This window comes from Impatiens glandulifera, chromosome 1, assembly GCF_907164915.1.
Source record: "Impatiens glandulifera chromosome 1, dImpGla2.1, whole genome shotgun sequence".
In the NCBI taxonomy this organism is placed as follows: Eukaryota; Viridiplantae; Streptophyta; class Magnoliopsida; order Ericales; family Balsaminaceae; genus Impatiens; species Impatiens glandulifera.
This window is the reverse complement of record NC_061862.1, coordinates 49,997,516-50,017,638: the sequence shown is the minus strand read 5'-3', so window position 1 is coordinate 50,017,638 and position 20,123 is coordinate 49,997,516. Positions and strand designations below refer to the sequence as shown.

Below are 20,123 nucleotides of genomic sequence, written 5' to 3'. Positions count from 1 at the left end.
AGTGTCATAGACTTATTGAATATCAAACTTATAACCATCACCATCAGAATGAGAGCTTTTGTTGATAATATGAGATTTGTGATAGTGTTTGTATAGATATGAAATAAGAGAAAAGTTTGATGAGATTTTAAGGATTAACTTCAATCTATTTATATTGAAAAAAAGTAAGAGCCACCTATTAATATTAATTAGTTTTTGTTAGTAAAAAATATAAAATAAAACGGATAAATAGATGTGGTCTACACATGGATGGATAAGATTGTGTGAATCTACAATAAGTTTGTTATTTGAGTTTTTTTTTCAGTAACATAAATCCTATTAAGATATTTCTTTTTATTTTTTTTAAAGTCAATATTTTTTTTTATTAATCCCAATAATTCAAATAACACATATACTTTAAATATGGGCATCGTTCTGATAGCAAATCATTTATACAGATACGACGAGAAATGGTAAGACTTATTTTTCAACTTTGTTTTCAAATTAATTGAAATTTAACTTACATTCTCAGGAAGTTCAAGAAGGATCGGTTCCATCCTATGAAGATTTGTTTTTGGCGACTAGGACCAAAAAAGATAAAACTGTTGATCCACACATTCTAGAGAAAGTGGTAAGTATATATATAAAGAGAAATGATTGGGAGAGGGAATTTGGTGAGAGAATAAGAGAAGGAATGACGTGGACGGCAATATGATTGACTGAAAAAATTAAATAATTTCTCTCTCTTCTCTCTTTCCTCCTACTTTACACTTTTTCCAACCAATAAGGTGATGTCAAATCATTCCCTCTCCTATTCCCTCCCTCAAATTCCCTCCCCTATCACTCCTCATATATAAAATATGTTTACTTTACATTTTTATATATTATTGGTATTAACATATTTTGTTATAGGATGGATTAAGAAAGTTGCGAGCTGAACGTCCCGACATTTTTTATGTCGATTTGGCTGAAGATGTTTTTGGTCCTCAAGAGAAGGGAAAAATTATAGGAATGGGATCGGTTTTAGCTTCTAGAGTTAGAGGGCCTGCAATGTCAAAAAAAACTTATGTCGAGAGAATGTGACAATGCAAAGAAAATTCGATGATATAGAAAGCAGAATGAAAGAGAGGATGAGGACGGAAATGGCTCAAATGAAAGCTGAAATGGAAGAGAGGTTGATGAGAGAGAGAGCTGAAAATGAAGAGAGGTCGAGGAAAGAGAGAGCTGAAAATGAAGAGAGGTTGAGGAAAGAGAGAGCTGAGATGATGCGTTTTATGTCACAGTTTATACCCGACGGTGCATCGATAGACCCTACATTGTTTGCTCAATTTACTAATTTTGGCAGTCAATCATCGGGTGAAGGGTCATCAACCGCAATTCTACCGGCGCAACAAGACGACGATAATTCTGGGGAAGACGCGAATTAAGTAAGAATTTGTGTTAGTTAATATTGGTGTAGTAATAGTACTTTGATTTTAAATGTTGGTGTTAAGAAACTTCTTTTGTTATGATTTTGGTAATATTATGATTTTGGTTGATATTGGTTATGATGATTTTGGTTAATATTGTTTATGATGATTTTGGTTAATATATTGGTTCAATTGTGTGGTACGGTTAGGTTAGTAGTTATATTTTTGATTTTACAGGTATTTGTATTATTAAATGTAAAATTATTATTTATATAGGATGTTGCGATTGGTCTTCTACCAATCTCCAGAAGGTAATGGATATCGCGATTGGTCTTCTACCAATCACCATAAGCTAATGGAGGTCGCGATTGGTCTTCTACCAATCACCAGAAGGATAATGGAGGTCGCGATTGGTCTTATACCAATCGCCAATGACTATACCTTAATTGCTAGTGGTTCACATCCAATCGCCATTAGATTATAGTGATTGGTATAATACCAATCGCCGCTACGAATTATGACATCAGCTAGGAAACCTCTACCGATTGATGGCGATTGTGTTATAACCAATTGCTTTATGTCTAAGGCGATTGGTTTCAAGGCTTATGGCGATTGAGAGACCACTAACTATAGAAACTTTTTTTTACTAGTGTTTACTTCATGAATCAAATCATGATAATTTATACATTTATTAATTAGAGACAAATGAAACAAGGAATATAAAAAGTGTTATATGTTTTCTTATTTAAACCTATCTACGAATTTACTCATTACTCTTTCGCTAAAATCTAAATTAACAACGTGTCTCAACCCAACTATCCCATTTTTATTATTATTATTATTATTATTATTATTTATATATATATATATATCCAATGTTACCCGAGCTCTAATTATTCGCGAACAAAAGTACCTTACGTCAGATCTAACTATGCATTTGCAAGGATTCTAATTCTGGTTCTTATCCACAAATATAATCTATATATAATTATATATATATATATATTTAATAATGTCTAATCTAATATTTTAGAGATTTACTAGCATGCACAATCATTGATTATCTCTTCTAAACTAATAAATATTCTCTCTTAAAATAAATTTATCTTTCTTAATTAAATTTTTATTATTTTTTATTTTCTTTCTCCTACAATATATATTATAATAATATATTACTTTTTATATTTTATCTATAATTATTTATATATATATATATATATATAAACTTTTATTTTTCTTAAATATATTTTATCTCTTAATAATAAAAATGAATATCTATAATTTATATATTAAATTATATAATGAGAGAAAAAAATTAATGAAGGGACATAAAGTTAAATATAATATATAAATATATATATAAAGAGAAATAAAATATTTAAATAAATTAAACAGAAAAATTAATTATTATTATTATTATTTTATTTTCTCTCTCTTACCATATATATAATAATAATAATATATTATTTTTTATATTTTTCTCTCATTATATATATATATATATATATATATATATATAAACTTTTATTTCTTCTTAAATATATTTTATCTCTAGATAATAAAAGGAAAATTTGAGTAATTGACCTCAAAGATCGACTTATTTGAAGTGGTAGCAAAATATAATTTTAAATGCCTTCGTGGTCTTTTATATTTTTTTGACGAAATTGTCCTTTTTGCGAAACGCGAAAGGCTTAACGTTTTGCGAAGTGGATTAGGTTTAGTATAAATACTGTAATTTTTTCATTTCCTTCATTTCTTTTCTCTCTTTTCTCTCTCTACTCTTGTTCTCTCTTTAAAGGCGACGACGACGGGGAACACATCATACAGATAAGAAAACTCTAACCCTAAATCGATTTATCTTCATTTCAAACTCTAACTCTAAATCGATTTATCTTCATTTGAAAACCCTAAATCAATTTATGTTTATCTTCAAAATTGATTTAAGCTGTTCTTATTGTTCATATTGGTTAATATTGATTTTACTATCGTTGTTCATATTGTCAATGATGAAATTTGCAGATAATCTCGTCGATATGAGTTCCGTTTCAGGAAAGATTCACTTATCGTTTCGCGTTTTGCGAAGTACTTTGCGTTTCGTTAAGTACTTCACGTTTCGCTAAGTGCTTCGCGTTACGCGAAGCGGCACGGTCGGCACGCGAAACGGCACGGATGACACGCGAAATGACACTCGAAGCGACACGATCGACACGCGAAACGGCACAGTCGGCACCCATAACTTCTTTTTTGTAACTTGTAATAATAATTTCTGACATTTTGTTCTTGTATTAACGTGATTCTGGTTGATATCACATCGATACCTATCACAAACCACCTTAACATGTTCCATTATATGTTTCCGATAATACTCAATATGTTCCGGCACTGCCTCAAAACGATTCTGCAAAGACACAAAATTTATTATTATTATTATGTATTAGAGAATGAAAGTTAATACAAGATATTAACACTTACCGTTACCGACTTCCAAAGATGATCTATGTTGGTGGAGATCAAGTATGACCAATGTAGGAGATGATGTGATATCACAGTCAGATCCTGAACCACGATCCAAATATGTCTAGACCATGTAGTGTTATTGTCGCAACACACTCTCCCATTTGGTGAGAATTTTATTGTTATTTTCTCACCCGCGCTCAACATAGTTCAAAATTTAGGCCGTAACTTTTAGCAACAAAATGAATTTGAACCCAACTGTATGCAGTCACAACAGGCCATTCATTGATAGGAAACTAACGCATGAGATTCAGAAGTTTCGAGAGGGTCGTGTTCCTATTTTTCCCCGTCCCTTTCTCTTTAATGTAGAACCTACAAAAAAAATTATATAACATTAGTAAATGAATTTTTATGTTTTCAAATATTATAATTTATACCTTCAGGTTGGGAGGATAATGTCGTCATCATCTCAACCTCGAGTAACGTCGGATCTACATGGTCGGGTGTGTCATCTGACTCATTAGAACCACCCTCCTCGAGAAGATCGGTGCTCCTCTGAAGATCGGATCTCCTTTGGAGATCATCGAGATGCCCAGACATGCCCCCTTTATGTTTCTGCTTTGGTGTCTTCTTTGTTAAAAAAAAAGATGTTACATAATTTTAACTAATTAAATTCAAATAAAATACAATGAAACCTTAATAGATGTTCGAATAACGTGGGTTTATTGTTGTCACAATTTTCCTACCAGGCCTTGATGCCATATATGGAACGTAGAACACTTGTTTCGCTTGATTTGCTAAGATAAACGGTTAATGATTATGATTTTTCAAAGTGCGGTTCACATCAACCCTTATAAAACCATATTTATCTATTTTTATTCTCCGATCTCCCGAATGACATCAAACCATTTGTATTTAAAAAGAATCACTCGTCTTCCGCTAAAGTATTCGACTTCTATAATGTCTGTCAACACTCCGTAGTAGGACAATGTTTCGGTATCATTGTTACCCAATACAGCACACCACTATTTTGAGTTGTTAAACCTTCATCGTGTATCTTAATGTTGAATTTGTATCCATTAATTCGACACGACACGAATCTCTTCGCATAACAAGTATGACCACTTCCTAATATTCCTAGATCCTCATAAATATTTTCTCCAAGTTGAGAAACCTAGTTTGAGATAATTAGATTAGTCTAAGTATAATGTAATACAATAAAATTATATATATAAGATTATTGTAACTCACTCTTATCTTGAAATAGGCTATGTAATGTCTATCACGTTCATCAATTGGTATGGAATGATTATCATATTCTCGGTTGAACTCACTACATATCAATTTAAATGATAATCGGTCAATTCACGCATGTAAATGGAAAGATAAATATACTAGTAATATTTTGAGAATTACTTGTAAATAGGTTCTACCTCCGGAAAGTTCTTTAATATGTATGAATGAGTTCTATCTCGATCATCCGGTTCGTACGTGTAACTAATTCTCTTTGATAACTCTTCTAAACATATAAATACAGATAGAGTTGAATCTCGCACTGAAGTACTCAAAGGATCTTGATCTTCCAAATATCTCGCACATAAACTAATACTTTCATTCACTAGATGAATCTTTGGGAAAATTTTTATTTTTAAGATAATTCTTCAATGTACTCATATACTGCTCAATAGGATACATTCATCGATAGTGTACGGGTCCTCCAAGAAAATCCTCGAATGCCAGATGTACGGGCAAATGAACCATTATGTAGAAAAAAGATGGCGAAAATATTTTTTCAAACTTGCATAGCGTTATACCAATATCAAGTTGAAGTTGATCCAAGTCATGTATATTCAACGACTTACAACATAATAACCGGAAAAACTTCGATAGATTCACAACTGCATCATAGACATCTTCCAAAAGTAAGCCACGTGTTGCTAAAGGAAGAAGATATTCTAATATGATATGACAATCGTGACTCTTTAAACCCCGAATCTTCTTTTTATCCAAGTCAACACATCCCCCAATGTTAGAACAAAATCCTTTCGGTATCTTTAATTTTTTCAAAAATTCATAGAATTTTTTCTTTTGATTAAGAGAAAATGCGTATGGGGCAGAGGGACATTGGAGAACTCCATTGACCTCAACGGGATGTAACGAGTGTTTTATGCCCATCAATTGTAAATCTTTCTGAGCCTTCAGTCCATCTTTCGTCTTCTCTTTCACATCTATCATTGTTCCGACAACGCTATCGCAAATATTTTTCTCAATATGCATGACATCTAGATTATGTCTCAACAATAGAATTTTCCAATATGGTAGAGTAAAGAATATAGATAATTTGTTCCAATTATCTCCTCGCACATCATGACGGATTCTCGATTTTTTTGAACTTAAAACAACGTCTTTTAAACTCTAAGCTTGCATGTAGCATTCCGTACCTGATAATAGTGAAGGGGCCATTCGATATTCTGTATTACCGTTAAAGGCTTCACGTTCTTTTCGGAATCTGTGGTTAGGGGGGAGGAAACGTTTATGACACATATAACACTATTTCTGATAATTGGTCAATCTCATTGAAGCGGTACCAATATTACAACATGGACACGAAATTTTCTCTTAGTACTCCAACCGGATAGATTTGCATATGCAAGGAAGTCGTTAATAGTCCATAACAATGCAACATGAATGTTAAAATACTCTGAAGTTGATGCATCAAAAGTTCGAGCACCTGTTTGCCATAAGGCCTGCAATTCCTCAATTAACGGTTGTAGAAAAATATCAATCGCATCGCCAGGACTCTTAGGACCGGGAATCAATATGGATAATATGAAATTACTTTAGTCCATGCATATCGTCAGTGGTACATTGTAAGGTATTAGAACAACTGGTCAAATGTTGTACAATTGTTTTCCATTAATAAATGGCTGAAACTTATCACTAGTCAAACATAGTCTTACGTTTCAGGGCTCTGAAGAGAAATCGGTGTAGTGTTCATCAAATGACTTCCAGGTCATAGAATCTGCGGGATACCTCAAGAATTTGTCGTCTACTTGACTATCTTTGTGCCATCTCATTAGTGTAGCCGTTTTTGAAGACATGTATAACCTTTGCAGCCTTGATGTCAATGGAAAATAACGTAGCACCTTAGCTGGGATGTGTTTTCCATTCTGTTTTTTCCGAACTACACCACTTGACTTATCAATCTTCCATCTCAAGGTGCCACACACCTTACAACGTTGCAGATCATTATCCTGCTTACAGTAAAACATACAATTATTATTACAGACGTTGATCTTTTCCCATGTAAGACTGATATCTGTAATAAAATTTTACACCCATAAAAAGAATTAAGTAAATGAGAATTTACTAGTAAAATCTCATTTTTGAGAAAATTTAGCAATAGGTCGAATGATGTATTTGTCCATTGAACAACATTCTTAATATGAAGCAACTTCAATAATGTGGAAGCCTTTAAAATTCGAGAACCTTCATACAAAGGCTGCTTTGAATCATCCAATAATTTGTAGAATGTTTTATCATTGTCAACCGGATCTTTGGAACTAGAGTGTTGAATGTTGGGATACAAATCATTGAGAATATCTTCCATATACTAGTCATCAACATCATTATGAACAATATCATCAACTATATTATCTTCTTTTATGATATTCTCGTTAACATCGTCTTCGTTATTTGATTCGTCATCAACATCATCAATTGTATTATCTTCTTCTATGATATTCTCGTTAACATTGTCTTCGTTATTTGATTCGTCATCAACATCATCAACACCATCATCAACAATATCAGTTGTGGAGCTCCTTTCACCGTGAAAACACCAAAAATCGTAGTCCAATCTTATACCATGTATAATTAGATGTGTCTTGACAACATTAACACTCTCATTGTTTCGATTTGCACATTTAACACAAGGACAAACAATATTTTCCATTCCAGTAGAGTATTGAGCAAAGTTTAGGAATTTCTCAACGCCTTTCATATATTGTGGATGATCTCGACGTAGGACCATCAAACTTTTATCCGGAATTTCCATTTTCCAACGTCGATCAGATTTCTTAACACCAAACTAGGTTTATATAGAAAATATTATTAGAAATTAATTAATCCCAATCATTTGAATTGTTTAGATATTAAGACTTATTAAAAAAATTAACATGTTAATTTACAAGAGGATTCATTACAATATCAAACAATAAACCTAAATTAATAAGACAATTTAACCTACATCTTATATATATAGTTCAAATATCACTTAAATAAATATCATCATATCAAATCTATAATAATGAAGGCATGCTAACATATGTAATGTAAATTCATAAATCAATATAAATCTAGTAGGTAGACAAACATATCTAATGAAGACACAATTAACATCAATATTCATAGTAAAAATTTATTAGCTGATGGAATAGAAAGAGTAAAACCTGGAATTGGCAAGAATGCAGCAACAAAATCAAACAGCAAAGATAGACCCAAGTGTTTGTCATTATAACATAGTTAAACAAGTAATCACAAAGATAGACCAACAAATGTGATTAAGAAGATGAAAGATCCAACTAACTTACAAATTGTTCTTCTTAATGTGAATAAATAGACAAAACTATAATAAGACTCTAATTATTTCAGCTGTAAATTACCAAATAGACAACAACATACAAGACTCTAATTCTTTCATTATGAGACATTAAGTATGCATTTAAATGTAACATTTCATGGTTGAGACCGACTGATAATGAATTTAACCCTGACCATATTCAAACCAGATACACCTAAAAAAGACACCAATGTTTGAATTGTTAGCCGTGTCAAGATCAAGTTCACTTCAGTTGCTTTGGTTTTTTTGCATGTTTGACATTTCAATTGTAAGATGCATAAGTTTACTTCAGTTTCTTTTTTAAATGGAGTATCTAGCCAAGTTCCTGTCACAATGTATCTTATAGAATACAGAAAAACACTATTACAGTTACTGAGAAACCGATATCCTTTTTATTTCAATTTGATGCTATGATTGCAAAATCACCTTTTTTTAATTCCAAATACTGATGTCTATTTTGCAGGAAATGAATGCCATTTTGGGTGAGAAGCTAACTGTTGAGGATGAAGAAGAGGTTCTAGCTAAAATAATCAAATACCATACATACATGAAACCAGACATAGCCTAGAGACATTCATAATTTATTCTAAAAGAATGAAAAATGCATAGAAAGTCAAATTGACAACATAATTTATTCTAAAAGAATGAAAAATGCATAGAAAGTCAAATTGACAGCAAATATAACAAATCTAGTCAAATTGAAAACCTAAAAGACTTCGTTATGCAAGATTTCTAGAAGGATTTTAATTGTTCCCAATACATATTTACAATACGGAGAAATCATTGCTGAAATCAAATTAAATCATAATAAGTCAATTTAGACCAAAAATCATTTAAAATTGTTTTTTAATTTCTCCAAAGTACTAAGACTATATAACCAAAGTTAATATATTTTTATCTAATAATTGCATTCTCAGTAACGACAATGAATTTTGGCAAATCAATAAGTTAAAATTGACATTATAAGTTAAATTAATAATGCATAATCTAAATTTTCATAAAAGAGCTCCTAATTCAATTTTAAATTATAAAGAAAGGTTCATTACATCTTAGTAGATAATATTATTGACTAATATAATACTGCATCTCATCAAACTTCCAGAGAGGATGTTACTAAAACTTTACTCACTTAATAGAGTATTATAAGAAGCAGTGGCGGACCCAGAAATTTTTTCTCGGGGGGGCCAAATACATAGTAACGTAGCTTTTTTTTTGTAACCAAATAAATGCATTTTCTAATTAAAATTTTACTTGGTAATTACATAAAAATACTAACAAACACAATTACAAAATACTAATAAGCACAATTACTAAATTATTCTTGTCCATGAGTCGGTACAAAAGAAGACAAATTTATTCTACGAGATTCCATTTGTTGAAAATATTGCAATATTAGCTCATTTTCAATTGTTGAGAAAATATATTTCTCAACATATACAACTAAACTATCATTCATCCATACATCTCCCATTCGATTACGCAAATCAGTCTTCACGATTTTCATTGCAGAAAATAATCTTTCAACGGATGCAGTTGCAACTGGTAAAACTAAAGTCAACTCTATCAATCGATAAACCAATGGAAAGACTATATGTTTTTTCTGTTGCAACCAATTTCTGAGCAAAAATTCTCAAATCTTCAATTGAAGAAAATTGAGGATCATCCCGCAAATTAAATAAGTAAGCCCGAAGTTGTTGTTTCAAAAATAAATAATCTCTGCCTGTTAAATCTTCGGAATAAAGTTTGGCAAGACGAATGAGTTTACAAATATCAAATTTGGAGAATGAATTTCTAGGATGAAGACATGATATGCAACCAAGTAATTATGTATTAACTTCTGAAAAACGATTATTCATTTCTTGCATAATCAAGTCAACAACCTAACATTAAATAATAAATAATAACTATTGTTAGGATCGGGGACGCCCTTGGAGGACCGGGGTGTTTCCGGTTTTAGGAAGGGTGGCCTCTTACAACACACACAACACTTTGGTGATAGTCCGGTTAGAGACTATAACCGTTCTCAGCACTTCGCAAACTGTCACAGACTCTTGAACCGGGTTCAAGGGCGGAAATATCTGTTTCAGTCTGAAACAACGTATGCGACTTAGATGATGTTTAGGAGGAGTCGGTTTTAGAAATATGAGTTGACCGGTTTTTGATATAAGGAGTAAGATTGCTTTTGGTTTGTGGTTAGGTTAGATGAGTATGTAGTAAATGAAGGAAATAACACGAGACAAGATTTTTTATGGATGTTCGGAGCAAACCCTCATACGTCACCGCTTCTTCTCAGGTTATGAGAAGGATCTCCACTAACTTTCAAAGTTACAACAATAACACAGCCGGTCGAGCCCAACTCGCTACTCACCGGTTACACCAATTCACTCTTGATGTAATACACAAATACAACACAAACACACACAAACAAAGTTTCCGGTTAATGACACAACGGTTTTGGATCGCGCGTAAGATTTCTTTATCTCTCTAAGATTTTCGTAACTTGTATCGCCATTAATGAGGTCGCTTCGTCTTCCTTTTATAGTAAGGATGATCCCAACGGTTACTTTCTTCTCTCACTGTGGGATTGGTTAATCCAGCGTCACGCCGGTGCAGGAAGGTTGCTTGCACATTTCACCTTCCTCAACACTTGGCAAGCATGCAGACACTCCTCAGGTAAAGATGACGTTGCCGGTTTGCAGATTAGGACACGTGTCAGGCATGCACCTTCCGGCTTTCGAAGTCGGATCAGTAAATCATCATTGCTTTCCTCGCATGCTTCTGATCGGATCTTATCTTCGTTTATCCCTTCGAGACACGTCTATTTCGTCATATTACGTCATCTTTGTAGATGGTAGTTTCCGGTTGTTTCTTACACAATATAGTCCGGTTGGGATGTGGACTTGTCTTTGCTAGCCGGTCTCTCTGAGAAAGTTGAAACCGGTTCCTCTGATCTTGACTTGATCACTTGGAACTGGATTTCTTTGAAGTGTTATTCAGCCGGTTTATGAGGCTCCAGCCGGTTTGTGCAATTCGATCTGTTCCTGCACATAGAAGTTAATAGTTGTTTAGTTTTTCTGGCCGGTTCCAAAAATTAACTTTACTTAATTTTTCTATCAATTTCTCCCTTTTTGATTATTTAGAATAAATATTCAAAACTTGTAATGTATGGCCGGTTTGAAAATTAACTTACTTAATTTTTCTATCAATTTCTCCCTTTTTGATTATTTAGAATAAATATTCAAAACTTGTAATGTATGGCCGGTTTGAAATCAACTTACTTAATTTTTCTTATCAATTTCTCCCTTTTTGATTATTTAAAATAAATATTCAAAACTTGTAATGTATGGCCGGTTTGAAAAATCTGTTTAACACTTTCTCCCTTTTTGATGTTTTTCTGTTTAAAAAAAATTTCAAAACATGTTTTGATTTTTCAAAGGATACTTAGAGAGTTAATTACTTCAAAGTATGATAAAAACTACTGAGTTCTGAAACAAAACATAACATATATAAATTGTTCTTAAGGAATAAAAGAAACTAAGGTTTGGATGGTCCCCCTTTTCAATTTCTTTTTCCTTCCGCCTCTTTTCTTCCGCTTCTCATGCCTGCCATTCTCTTTCTCTTCGTTCAGCATCGAATTGCCAGCCGGCCCATACACTGAAGATGTCGGGAGTTCGTTTGCCGAATCCAAAACCGCCACTAGCTGGTTTTGGTGGGCGAGACGTTTGAGCAACAATTGGTCTGGAGCTTGGGTTGCGGTTGAAATTTCGAATGCCTTCTTCTTACGCCGGTTGAGTTCTTCGAGGTCCTCTTCTTCTTCTTCGTCAAGAGGTTCTTCGTTTAGACCGACCGGTTCGATCACTCTTCGACTGTTTCGTTCTGCTCGCTTCATCACCTCTGCAACCGATTTTCGCTTGTTCTTATTCCTTGTCTTCATAGCGTGCGAGGGTTGAGCCGGTATGGGTTCTTGTAGAGCTGCCTGTTCTTCCTCATTACACTACTTGGCAAGAGCAAGGTCTTTCTCCTCAGTTTCCTTCCTTAACTGTTCCCTTTCCCTCTCTTCGTCTTGAAGTCTCTTTGCAGTTTTGGCATCAGAATTGATTTGCGCTTGAGTATTGTTGACTTGGAGTTTGGACAGCTCCCCAATCTGAGCGGCCATAACCTGCATCATGTCTACCAAAGGAGCGGTTGCGGTTTGGATGGATTCTGCGATCAATGACTTGACTGAAGTTTGCATGGTTTCAACTATCATCGACTTGATCGATGTTTGAGCAATGTTGGCAATCTAGGTTTGAACGGATCCCCGGATAATGTTTGTCAGATTAGTTTCAACGGTTGCAATCTTCTCATCGGTTGCAATGCTATATTTCCCAAGGCAAGAGATGATTGTATCGATCACCATTTGCTTTACCTGCTCAAGTTCCGGAGCCTTATCAGTCTGAGGAGGGTCGCTGCCCCGGTTTTCTGCTGTCATGGAGGTCTCTCCGGTAGCAAAGAAAGGCTTGCTTTGATATAGGTCAGCATGGGTTAAGTGATGTCTGCAATCGTTCCTCCATTCTGCTTCGAGTCGGTCAATATTTTTAATGAGTTTTTCCCGCACTAGGTGAAACCGCTCAAACATTCTCGCTTTGATTGGAGTTAAAGTTCCTCCTTCTGCCTCTCTTAGTGCATCTTCTACTGCATGTAACCGGGCACATTCTTGAATCACCGCGGTTTTGCTGAATGCGGCTTGAATAACATTGGTACCCGCAAGCTTGAGAGCCACTTCTTCAAGTTCCAACAGTTTTTCCCAATGTTTATTACCGCTCATTTCTGGGATCATGTGTGATAGCTTTGTCTCACAATGGAGCTTGACCCATAAGTGGTATGGTGATATCAACTCACCAGCATCTTTGTTCATATCCAGAAGGAGTTTCTCAAACATTTCCTCCTCTTCTTCTGCTGAAATGAGGACCTCGGCCTCGGTTATAATCTCAGGTTGGGAACCGGTTTGCATAAAACCTTTTCCCTTTACCGCAGAATCTTCAAGTAAAACTTCTTTGCCTTTGTTAACCTGAATTGGACCTTCAGGTGTTAAAATTGAATCAGCTGGCCAATCTTGGGCCGATTGGAGCGTTGTATCGATTGGAACGGACTTGTTCCCCGCCGAACCGGATGGTTCTTTTTGTTCAGTATTTCCCTCCTGAGCCGGAGGGGTGATGTTTTCAGTTTTGGCCGTCTCTTCGACCGAATGGATTTCACTTTGACCAGGTATCTCAACCTGATCAGCTGGCTTAAGACGACTTGACACATCGTCTTCGATTTCCTTAACAATATTTTGGACTACGTCCACAATGACTTCTGAGATATTTAAACCTACGTCGGCCATTACCTCATCGATTTTCTTGTTCGGAGACTTGGAGTTTTCAGAGTGAACACTAACCTCTACTGCTTCCTTTGATGTTGACTCGGTTTCTTGGCTCCCCGAGGGTTCGGCTTGCCTTGGTGATGGAGAGTCGACATGGATGGGATGAACGGTTTTGATGGGAATAGGCTGAAAGACGTCTCCGGTTCTCTTTGGCGAATGATACGAGGAAATAGTTTTCTTGGAGTCAGCCGGCTTGTTGGAGCTCTTCTTTGCGAATGACTTCTTCCTTCCCTTTTTCTTCTGGGAGGCCTCGACTTGAACCGCCTTCCCCTTAGGATCTTCTTGTTTCGAGCTTTCTCCAACAAGAGTGGATGAACCTGTTCCTTTTGAGGACTTCGTTCTGGAGGACTTCGGCTTGACCGCTTTGGCAGTCTTCTTGCTCATTGGCTCAAAGGTAAGAATGTTAGCGGGTGGGAGCGGTTCACCTTCACCAAGTTCCACATTAAGGAACTCAAGAATTTTTACAATCTGCATTGCGAAGGTCTGAACCCGGCCATCCTTATTTATTACCATTTCACAGAACTGTTCGAATATAACGGCTCCCCAATCTATCTTGTCACCGCGGACAATCGCCATCATCATTTTCAATTTGAGTTTGGTCAGGTTATCGAAGTTACCTCCTCTTCCCTGAAGTGAACGAGAGATTATGTTCAACAACCATTTGAACTCCGGTTTGAGTTTGTTCTTCCGGCTTGAATGAGTCACCAGATCCTAGTCGTCAGCCGATATTACCAACCGGACCGCGTTGGATTCTGCATCGGTTAGGCTTGTCTTGAAGTCCAACCCGGTATTTGGCCAACCGAGTGCTTCAGAGAAAAGCTTCGCAGTGATGTTAACCTCTTTGCCGCTGACGGTGGCGGAGACTTTCCTCTTTGTTAGAGTCGTCGTCGCTAGAAACTCCATGACCTCCGTCTGGTGCACGACGAACGGACCAGAGAGAAACGTTTCCAATCCCGCATCCCTCAGCGATTGCAGCACGACCTTGTTTTCCTCCCCGGCGTGTTCGTCGATGTCGTTGAAATCGACCTGCAATATCCATTGAAATGGTGCTTTACCTAGAGCCATGTTGATCTTGTGAATGAAAAAGATGAAGAACAGCGATGAACGGAAGTTAGAGAGATTTTTAAGATTTTGAGATTTTAGAGAGAGAAAGTTTGTGTAGAAAATGAAGTGTTTTGAACTTATATAGGAGGCAGTTTCGAACGGTTGGAAGACGAACCGTCACTTGGTTATGTTTTTGGCGCCAATTTTCCCACCAAAAGTTACTGCAGTAACTTTCGGCGGTAAATGCGGAGAAAACAATGGGCGGTAAATTTTGTGCGGTAAAACCGTGGGCGGTAAGTTTTTCAAACTTTTCAGGTTTTGTTTGAGATTTTGATTTACCGGAAACTTTGTTAACCGGAAGTTTCGTTTAACATGAAGTCTTATGTTTATTGAAGTCAAAACTGGAAAGAAAAATATTGTGAATAACCGGAGACTTTAAAAATTAGAAAATTTTATAAATAAGTCCGAAGCAAAGAGTAGTGAAGCGGTTTTTGGTCGTACAACAAAATGACCAAAAATCGGAAAGAAAACAGACAATCTAATCTAGATCGATCCAATCCCCCTCTAGCATTCTGAAAAGCCACTTGGTCACGGTGTTGTCGGGTGTCCGTTTCTCAATCCTCGATATCCATCTATCTAGCATGGATAGAGTCAGAGTGTTGGCCGGTCCAACAGGAACACCGGGCCCGAGGTTGCGGTGATGAGTCTCCAAAAATCGAGAGATTTGTGGAGCGAAACCGATCCTTCCTCTTGGAGTGGTTATGAGCTGCTTCAAGTTGTTGAAGAGGTATGAGGACCAGTTGATGTATGATTTGCGGATGATGGCTATCATGGTGTCGAAAGCCTCCCGGTTATAGTTTTGGTTGGGTATTCGGCCCATGATAGACCGCTGAACCAAATCATGAAAGACTTGGTAGTGAGGAGCGAGTTTTTTTTCTTCCCGTGGTCGTCGACCGATTCGATGGAACAGGAGAAGATATAGCCGAAGTCTTCCTTAGCCGGAAAGAATGGCGTTGGGAAGTTAGAGAATCCTTCGGTTGGAAGGTTGAAGAAAGCAACAAAATGCTCTTCGGTAAGCCGAAGAAATTTTCCGTCAATGATGGTCCTTATACTACCATCATCAAGAATGTGCCCATTATTGAAGAACTCGCACACCTCCTCGACGAGGATGGTGTCTGAGCCTTCAAGAATGTTTTGAAGCCCCGATTCTATGATCGGTTGAAAGATAGTATCGTGAAACCGGCCATCTTTTATTTCTTCGAAGTTGACTACGATTGAGTTTCTTAGTTCAACAGTCATTTTGGAGAAGTGTGGGAATGATAATCGAAAGGAGTTCTTTGAGCTTTCAAGCTTTAGAGAGAGAAGAGTAATGAAAGCGTGTTTGAAGATGAAGGATTGAGCCCTTTTTATAGCTTGAGCGGTTGGGTGCATTAAATGAGAATATTTTGAAAAATCAGACCGTTTATGTCTGGTTATAAATGTTTTATCAATTTTCAAGGGGATAAGAGTATGTCTAGTCAAATCGGATCAGGCATGCTTCTTGAAAGCAGATATTTCTGTTTCCAAGAGTGATTTGATTTGGTTTGATACGACGCATTTAATGTTGGTCATTTACTTTAGGATTTCTTTGATTTTTGACTGAATTGGAAAGAAATGATCTTCATTAATTCAAGGTACCAAACCGGTAGTACAGCAAAATTACCGGTTTGGGAAAAGATAAGGAGATGAGATATGATTTAAACATTAGATGACCCAGCCGCTTGATTCCTCTTTGCCTTAGCTGCTTCCCACCGGTCGATCAGCTCTTGGACTCTCTCCTTAGTGAGCACGTGCTTCGGATGGAGAGTGACAAAGGGTCCGGAGTGGATATCCAGACTGGCACAAAAACTGATTAGCTGAGAAGCGTAGCCGGTTTTGTTTGAAAGAAGCATCTTCTTCAGGTTGCTGAAGATGATCCAAGACCAATTTACCGGTGTCCCAACCGTAACAGCGATCATCATCTCGAAAAGCCTTTGGGTGTAGTAAGAACGTTTCTCTCTGCCCAGAATAGACTTTCCCATAATCTCACAAAGAAGCTGGTACTTGTGAGAGAGTTGGCTTTTAGCACCCCAGGGTCTAACCGGGATGTTAGAGTTGGAGAACCGATGACACATTTCTTCAATGGTCACCGGGGAGTAGGTTAAATCGGTTACCCTTTCAGTGGGCAAACCGCAGTATTCAGCGAAATCCGTTTCGCTGAATAGAAAGGACTGGCCGTAAACTCGTGCAACGATTATATCTCGATGCACTTCCTTTGCGGTCTAGAAGAATTCATCGACTACTAAGTAGTCGAGAATGAATCTGTTTTCCAGAAATCCTCTTAGCCCGCTTCTTTCAACGGCCAAGAACATTTCCTTTACATCGTGATCTTCGTATTGGTAGATCGAGTTGAAATCGGCCAATAGAAATTTCTTTGCTAGTGAATAGTGAATTTTGTGAAGATTTGTGAGGATTTGAGGGTGATTTATATAGCCATGGGTTCGGCTAGATCAATAGGTTAAGCATGCTCAATGATGTCATCAATTAGTTAATAGGCTTTAACTTGTTGAAGTGTATAATGTTTATTTCCAATGCAAAACTAATTATTACTTAAGATATTCATGATTACAAAAATCTATTGACAAGATGTGAGTCTCCCTCTCTTGATGATGGACACATGTCATCATCTCGATTGCGGTAGACTGTTTTTATTTATTACAGGCTTCATTTCTCAAGGTATGCATGAAAACGCGGTTGGCTGTCCCAAGTTAACCATTCAGTCCATCGAAACTAGAGTGTATTTGTACTAATCGGTTTTCCATGACCGGTTTTAGTTGGATATTTTGTTCCGATTGTGAAGAAATGTTGAGTCACATCAACATTTATTCAACTTTGGGTTAAGTATATCCACTTTCACCAAGTCATTTCCACCTTATAGTAAGTATACACGCGATTTGACATCATGAAGTGATCAGGCATAACCGGAGACTTCCTCCCGATTAGCATCCTTGAATTTTCAATGGCCTATTTGAATATGGTTTGAGAAGCGAGAGCTTCTCCCTGAACACATATCCCGGTTTCTCATTATTATGTATATAAGCAATATGCATACACAATCATGATATAAGTTACTTAACATCGGTAATTCCTAGAATATTTCTGAAATGAGAAAACTTAGCTTCCTGTAGCGGTTTGGTGAAGATGTCAGCTACTTGTTGCTCAGTCGAGACGTATTCCAACCGGATGTGTTTCTCCTGAACATGCTCCCGGATGAAATTGTGTCTTATATCAATGTGCTTTGTTCTTGAGTGCAACACCGGATTGTATGTAATTGCTATCGCGTTGGTGTTGTCACAGAATATTGGTGATTCTTTGGCAACTACGCCAAAGTCCCTTAGTTGTTGTTTGATCCAGAGGAGTTGTGCACAGCAGCTTCCGGCTACTATATACTCTGCCTCTACGGTTGATGTTGCAACTGAGGTCTGTTTCTTGCTACTCCAGGTAACTAGTCGGTCACCCAAAAACTGGCAGGTACCACTTGTACTCTTTCTATCGATCTTGCATCCTGCGTAATCAGCGTCTGAGTAGCTTATGAGGTTGAAACTTGAGTCTTTTGGATACCAAAGTCCCACTTCTTGAGTTCCCTTCAGATATTTTAATATTCTTTTGGCGCTGTGTAATATTATTGCTTTGGATTGGCTTCGAATCTCCCGCATACTCCAACCAAAAACAAAATGTCAGGTCGGCTGGCTGTTAAGTAAAGAAATGATCCAATCATTCCTCTATATGTTGTGATGTCAACGACTTGACCATCCTCATCTTTGTCTAATTTTACGGAAGGGCTCATTGGTGTAGCCGCCTCGCCGCATGTATCCATTCCAAACTTCTTCAATAGTTCGGCTATTTACTTTGGTTGGCTTATGAATGTTCCGGCTTCAATCTGCTTAACCTGAAGTCCTAGGAAGAAACTCATTTCTCCAATCATACTCATTTGAAATTTGTCAGTCATCATTTTTGAAAACTTATCACATAGTTTTGGATCGGTTGATCCGAAGATAATATCATCGACATAAATTTGAACAAGTAATATGTGTTCCTTTCTCTCAAATTTGAAAAGTATTTTGTCAACTGAGCCTATTGTAAATTTGTGATCAAATAGGAATTGTGTTAATGTATCGTACCAGGCTCTTGGAGCCTGTTTCAAACCGTAAAGGGCTTTGTTTAACCGGTAAACATATACCTCTTCATTTACTTTACCGTTTAGAAAATCACTTTTAACAACCATTTGAAAAACTTTGAAATTTTTGAAAGCTGCATATGCTAAAAATATTCTAATGGCCTCAAGTCTAGCTAATGGGGCAAATGATTCTTCAAAATCAACGCCTTCTTCCTATTTGTAGCCTTGAGCCACTAGCCGGGCCTTGTTCCTCGTAACTAATCCGTCTTCATTGAGTTTATTTCTGAATACTTATCGTGTTCCTATAACCGGTTTATTTTTCGGTCTAAGGACTATGTACCAGACTTTATTTCTCTCAAACTCTTTTAATTCCTCTTGCATTGCTAGGATCCAATCGAGATCTTACAATGCTTTATCCACCTTTTTCGGCTCAATTTGTGATATGAAAGCGGAGTTTTCATAGTGTTCCAAATTTTGTTGCCTAGTTCGGACGGGTGAGGATAGATTACCTATTACTAGTTCAAGAGGATGATTTTTATTCCTTCTGAGGTTTATCCGAGACGTGTCTATCAAGCTTTCGGTTGACTGATCAAGGTTAGACTGATCGGTAGGCTGAGCAGAGTCAGACCGACCGATTTCTTCAGTCGAAACTGAAGAGTCAACTTTCTACGGTAAGGCAGCTTGAGCAGGCTGAGGTTCAGCATCAACCGCTTGGTCATTGACAAATCGTCTAAAAACCGGATCCTCGTCTTCATCATCAGAATAGATATTGAAATTTTCCATTCTGTTGTGAAGGTCGAAGGGTAATGAATTGTTTCGTTCAACCGATTCATCAAAAACAACGTTGGTTGTTTCTTCAATTGTTAAAGTCCTAGTATTATATATCCTATAGGCTTTACTTACAACTGAATATCCCAACATTATTCCCTCATCGGATTTAGCATTGCTTTGGTCAAGTAATTCTTGCCGTTGTTGTGAATAAAACATTTGCTACCAAAAATTCGAAAATACCGTATG

The 20,123-nt window shown here is 36.4% G+C and overlaps 1 pseudogene; it reads right to left on the bottom strand.

The window, feature by feature from the left end:
- The window catches only part of LOC124921327, a 44,149-nt pseudogene that overhangs the window by 10,891 nt on the left and 13,135 nt on the right, over positions 1–20,123 (bottom strand).